Here is a 7500-nt window from a genome sequence, read left to right on the forward strand (position 1 = left end):
TAGTAGAGTATATATATATACTTATATATATATATATATATATATATATATATATATATATACATATATATATATATATATATATATATATATATATTTATATATATAAATATATATATATATATATATATATATATATATATATATATATATAAATATATATATATATATATATATATATATATATATATATATGTATGTATATATATATATATATATATATGTATATATAATTATATATATATATGTATATATATATATATATATATATATATATATATTATATATAAATATATATGTATATATATATGTATACACACACACACATATATACAGTATATATATATATATATATGTATATATATATATATATATATATATATATATATATATATATATATGTGTGTGTGTGTGTGTGTGTGTGTGTGTATAAGCCAGACAATTGCTCTTTATGATATATAAGCTGTATTTAAATATGTCCCATGTCAACGGATAATGAGACATCGGTATATTGGTTTTATCTCTTTATTACAAAAGATTTGTGTAAATACTATGCACAGCAATATAATTTCCAGAGTACCATATTGTTCTTGTCAGCGCTGGAGCGGTACTGCCATTTCTTGTGAGCAAATCATACTTTGTAGGACTGTCAATCTTGCTGAAGCAATCAGATTAGTGGAAATCTGTACTGTGATGGAAATATACTCTTACCATTTAGCTTAAGACACATCACGAACCAGAGCTAAGTCACGTCACCTATAACAGAGTTCAAAGATCGTGGACAATAATCTATTACAATCATAGTACTCCTAAAAAGGCAATTAATCTAACTGTATAAAACACAAGCATTTACATATTCTTCATACAAGGCTTGGGACATTTCTTCAGCCCCACATGCTCCTCACTCCATGATGGATGCGCAGTCACTCTCTCTAGTCATGATATATGGAAATTCCTATCTGGAATAGGGCATGGAATGCAATAGACAGAAATGCAACATAAAATACATACATAGAAAAGGCCCCTCCCCCCTAAAAAAAAAAAAAAATATTGCATGTGAAAATGTATACAATATATATAAAGTAATTCCATTCATTTCTACATATATTTGCAATTGTAATACAAAATGCCCAAAGTGAAAAAAAAAAAAAAACATATTAGTAACAGTATTCACGACCTCATCAATAACCTTCTCCTGGTTAAGGGCAATACGGGCCTTTCAGGCGGGATAGGGGTGTTAGGTTGGCCTGAGCACCAGTCACCAGTTGAGATACTACTGCTAAAGAGTCATGGAATCCTTTGACTGGCCAGACAGTACTACATTGGATCGTTCTCTTACGGTTCATTTCCTTTTGCCTAAATCACATATTCTCCTCTGTCCCCATACACCTGACAACACTGAGATTACCAAACAGTTCTTCTTCACCCAAGGGCTTACTGTATTTTCCTCTTAGTGAGGGTAAAAGAGACTCGTTAGCTATGGTAAGCAGCTCTTCAAAGAGGATTCTTCTAAATCAAACCATTGTTCTCGAGTCTTAGGTAGTGCCATAGCCTCTGTACTATGGTCTTCCACTGTTTTGGGTTAGAGTTCTCTTGCTTAAGGGTACTCTCGGGCACACTAGTCTATCTTATTTCTCTTCCTCATGTCTTGTTAAAGTGTTTCTAGTGTATATAGGAGATATTTATTTTTAATGTTACTGTTCTCAAAATATTTTATTTTTACTGGTTTCCTTTCCTCAATTGGGTGCTTTCCCTGTTGGGACCTTTGGGATTATAGCATCCTGCTTTTCCAACTAGGGTTGTAGCTTAAAATTTCAAAAATAATAATAATAATAATAATAATAATAATAATAATAATAATAATAATAATAATAATAATAATAATAATAATAATAATAATAGATATTCCTTCATCCTTCGATTTTACTTGTCCGGGTTTACGGCACAATTTTGCAACACAACTTACCACCACAGTTCCGCCATTTTCAAAATCACTACTTCACTTGCATCGTAGTTAACGATCGGTGGTCACTAGCATTTTTCCCGAGAAAATCATCCAGCTTCCCGCCATTCTCTTATAACTCTAAGTGAATATACATCTAAGCATTCCGTAACACTGCCTCTACTAAGGCTGAACTTAAATCCCGTAGTCACTTTCGCTTCATGAGCCAACCTAGTGCCCGTAACCATGAATCATATAAATACATCAATAATACATCATCCGCCTGAGGGATCACACCTGACCTAATCAACCTGTTTTTAGGTTCACTCAGCAGTATGTCATACATACTGCTACACTCAGCAAAATTATCGTAACATTTTACTTCTACATTAACCACCCTCATAAGAACACATTGTTACCATCCAGTTTATTCACAAAACGTCAAAAGAAGAAATGAGGTCTGTTAAAACAACAACAACAGCCAAAATAAATTCCTACTCTTCAACTCGGGCAATGTCGTGTATGGAGGGGTACGGAGGTACACTCTGATTGACACTCGAAAACTACCTCTTCCAAAACCACATGTATGTGTGCATAATGATGTTCAGATAATGCTCCATTGACAATGTTATGTATCATTACTGTGTTAGATTTAGAAATAATCAATCGGTATGGACCTAAATACGCTGGCTTTAGTTTGTGTTTCTTAATTTGTAACCGTTTCAAATACGCACGATCGCCCACAAATACTTTTAACGGGGTTATTTTTAACCGACCATCATACTTTGAGCTGTGTTTTTTATTAGCTCATTCAAAAACCTTTCAGTGGTGTTCATTACTTACCTTGAGAGATTTAGTAAATAGACAGGGAAGTGTTCAGTTGAATTATTTGACAACTGTTGCCAATTAATCAGAACCGTATACAGTAACACAGGATCCTGTCCAAACAATAAAAAGAAAGGTGAGTCCCTGAGCGAGGCATATGCAATATTCAAAGCCAGCTCATCCGAGGAAAGCATGGCGTGCTAATGACGGGGGTCATCATCTACTATGCAATGTAAAATAAAATTTGCACCACTTCCCTATTAAGAGATTCCACTGAGCCGTTAGCTAAGGCCTTCACGTGGTCACTGAAATGTGTTCGATTTTAATCAAATCCTTAACAAATTTCACCACGTTATTTATATACTCGAGACCATTATCACTTATAAGAATTTTCGGCCAACCAAACCTAGTAATCAAAGAGCAGAGCGAATGGGCTAATGAATTTGCTGATTTATCCAACATTGCGTAAGTATGAGTGTAAAAAGTAAATACATCAACAAACACACTTATATACTTATTTTGTGTCATACCAGTAGGAAATGGTCCTACTACATCCATATGCACCCTATGAAATTTAATAAAAATTTCGGGCCACTTTCTGGCTTCCGGTACAGTGTTTTTTTATGTTATTTGAAACAGTTACAAGCATGACAACCTGTTACATAATTTTCTATATATTTTTTCATTCCTAATATAAAGAAGGGTTCGTGTGCTCTCCTTAATGTTCTATCAAACAACAAATGCCCTGCATACGAAATTGTATGTATGTGGATGGCTCGATTAATTAAAGAGGGAGGAAGAACCACCAGTGTACAAAATTCCCCTCCTCTCTTCTCGAAAGCACAAAAATAAGACATAATTCTCTATTAAAAAAAAATTCTCACGAGGCACATTCAGAAATGATGGATAGCTATTTGACTCCCCTTTAATCACTGCACGCACTCTTTCCATCCTTTCCTCTTTTTTTCTGTCCCTCACAGACATCCTTTATGTCCCAGCCTCCTAGGTCAATCACACCGGCATCATCAGGACACCCATTCCGGACACCCCTGGACATGTCGTCTGCCACCCACATCTCTCTCTCTCTCTCTCTCTCTCTCTCTCTCTCTCTCTCTCTCTCTCTCTCTCTCTCTCTCGTGGTTCTCATATCCTGATTATTCCTCACGTGAATTCACATCCAGTTTTCTATATTGATGGGGTCTTTCAATATTTCGGGTTGGTTCTTCATCCCTCTTTCATCATCATCATTATTATTATTATTATTATTATTATTATTATTATTATTATTATTATTATTATTATTATTATTACTTGCTAAACTACATCCCTAGTTGTAAAAGCAGGATGCTATAAGGCCAATAGCTCCAACCAGGAAAATAGCTAAGTGAGGACAAGAAACAAGCAAAAGTAAACTATTTTAATAGCATTAACAACATTATATATATATATATATATATATATATATATATATATATATATATATATATATATATATACTATAAAAACTTTAACTAAACAAGAGGAAGAGAAATAAGATAGAATACCGTGCCTGAGTGTACCCTCAAACGAGAAAGCTGTAGCCCGAGACTGTGGAAGCCCATGGTACAAAGGTTATGGTACTGCCCAAGACTAGAAAACAATGGTTTTATTTTAGAGTGTCCTCATAGAACAGCTTCTTACCATAGCAGAATAGTCTCTTCTACCCTTACAAAGAGGAAAGTGGCCACTGAACCATTACAGTGCAGTAGTTAACTACTTGGTGAAGAATGGCTAGGTAATCTCAGTGTTGTCACGTGAATGAGGACACAGGAGAATACAGTATGTAAAGAATAGGCCAGACTATTCAGTATAATAGTAGACAAATGAAAAATGAACCATAACCATAGAGAAGGATCTAATGTAGTACTGTCTGGCCAGTCAAAGGACCCAATAACTCTCTAGCAATAGCATCTCAACTGGTGGCGGGTACCCTGGCCAACCTAGTACCTTGTAGTTACTCGTATTACTACACCTCTAGAGAGGGCATCAGCTACCTTGTTAGCTTTACCTTCTATGTGGTCAAACCCCTTTATGTTAAACTCTAACAATCTTTCAATCCATCTTGCCTGTCTAGATGTCAAGTCTCCTTTGTAAAATAAATCACGTAAGGGCCGCTGATGCCTTAGCAACACAATCGGCTGACCTAATAAAAGGAATTGATGCCTCTACAGAACCCCAAGAATTGCCAGTGCTCTCGATCAAGTGTACTATAATTCTTTTCTGTACTTTTTAATGCCCTGGAAGCAAAACAAGTGGGTCGCTCTCTACCTTTATCAGCTCTTTGAGAAACCAAGTTACCAATAGCTACGCTGCTTGCATCTGTTATCTCTAAAAACGGGCGATCAAATCTAGGCTATACGAGTAACTCATTGCTAGTTAAGGAAGCTTTCAATTGGTTAAAGGCCCTATCTTCTTCTACTCCCAAATTTATTACTTCTTTTTCTTTAAAGCATCTAAAGGTCTTGCTATCTTTCCAAAACTTCTGATGAATTTACGGTAATACCCAACGGGCCCAAGGAACCCAGCTACTTCCTTAAGGATATAGGGCATGGGGAAATCTCTAATAGCTTTTACTTTACTGGGGCAGGGTTGGATACCTTCTAGGGTTATTATAAGACCTAATAATTCGACCTTTTTCAGAAAAATTTGCACTTTGATGAATTTATTATCATACCATTACGCCGCAATGCTTCTGAAACTTTACGAATATTGTTATTATGTTCTTCTGCCATTTTTCGTGTAATATGATATTGTCTACATAAAGAAGAACATTATGGCCAATTATGGGTGACATCATTGCTCTGGAAAAATGGCTGGGAACAATTTTAACCCCGAAAGGAAGAAAATTAAACTGAAATAGTTAGTCGTTGGCTATGAATGCCATTTAGTATTTACTGTCTTTCTGAATGGGTTTTTGATTGTATCCAGATTTAAAAACAATAGTTGTAAAATATTTACTATCCCATACCTTCATGAGTAATTTTTCGATCGAGGGCAATTAAAATGCTATGTCCTTAGTGACTGCATACAATTTCTTATAATCAACACACAATCTTACTGAAAAATCCTTTTTCCTAATTGCTACAAATGGAGAAGCCTAGGAGGACTCACTCCCCTTGATAATCCCTTGCAGCCCTCAATTTACTAATTTCCCTCTCTATCTCTCCCTGGAAAAGAATGGGTAAATTATAAAGCCTTGCCATGATCGGCTCTGCCTGCCCCGTTTCAATACTGAAGGTAAATCAATTATTCCTCCTAGGTGGCTACTCTCCAATTGCAGTTACATCGGGATAATAATTAACAATGTTACTAGCTACAGACAGATATTCTGGTGGACATAGTTTTCGTGCTTGCATAATCAAGTTCTGAGTTTGTTTGTCTGTGTGGGCTAGAGTTGTGTCTCCCAAGATCCCATTATTAGTAATTTCATATAACTCCAATTCACACATAGAATCACTACCTAACACGACTCTTCTATTTGTCTTTTAAATCTGAGAAGCCCTCTAAGACTACGCATACCCTTTTTTCATAAGGTTTAACTACGACCTTAGTTCCTTCCAGGAGAGGCTAAGACGGGGTCACTGATATGCTAGTAAGGAGAAGCAGTAATTCTTCTTTTTCAGGTACAGCACTTACTTCCTGCACAAGCACTTACTCTCTCATAACTTACTATCGGCAAAATGTACCCTCTTACTTTTACTATTACTCCATCTTTTTCCCCGCAGATGTATATTTGATTACTCATTCTAAAATCCAAACCAAGAATTGCCCCAATCCCAGGAATTCCCAAAGTATTAAAAATAAAAAATTATGTGTAAACTTCACAAATCTCACCTTAAAATTGACAATCGTTGTATGCCTTACCTATTGTTTATCTCTTCGTGACATGTCAAGGACAATGGGTGGGGCTGATTGTGGTGGGTTTGATGAGATTCCTTTTTTTAAAAAGCAAAACTCTGGCCCCTGTGTCAATCAACGCTCAAGTGGACTTATCTGGTAGGTCAATTCTGATTGCTAAAATTGCGGGCCGCCAATTAGCATCCCGATATGTGTGGTACGGGCCAAAGACCTCGCTTGCAATAACATTGCCCCATGCTTTTGTCTCTAGCACTGCGGGGGTGAGGTTAGGGGTATCAAGGGAGGTCAAAGTGCCTGCTCCAACGTATTCACCGATTCTACGACTGTTGCCTCTATTGTCATATGGGGGGCCTCAATCTCCCACGTCTCCCCTTTCCTCGGCCTCCTTTCCTTCGGATATTGAATGAGAGGGGGGGGGGGGGGGCGGGCACACACTGCCCACCCTCAGCATTTTTTGCTGGGCGCTCTCGAGATAGATGACCATAGGCCTTACAAGTGTAATAGCGGGGAGATCCTTGGATGAGGCTCTCCACTTGTTGGTGCCCCTCTCCCCCACACTGCTTTGTTCCCTGCTCCCCTGGTTTGGGGTTTGGTGGCTGCCCCACGTTGCATATGTTCTCATGGCTGCCACCTTTCCGGAATTGGGACATTTATTTTGCATTATTCTTTCTTCTGGCAAACTGTCTGCGATGTTTTGTATCACCATCACTACATCTGCTAATGAGCGATTGTCATCAAACAAATAGCCATATAGGTAGGGGTTTACTAATCAGCGAATATGTTTACGGGTAATTGCTTTTTTATCAGCTTTTGGGAGATTGGCACTCCATGTAGCA

This window comes from Palaemon carinicauda, chromosome 24, assembly GCF_036898095.1.
Source record: "Palaemon carinicauda isolate YSFRI2023 chromosome 24, ASM3689809v2, whole genome shotgun sequence".
NCBI lineage: Eukaryota > Metazoa > Arthropoda > Malacostraca > Decapoda > Palaemonidae > Palaemon > Palaemon carinicauda.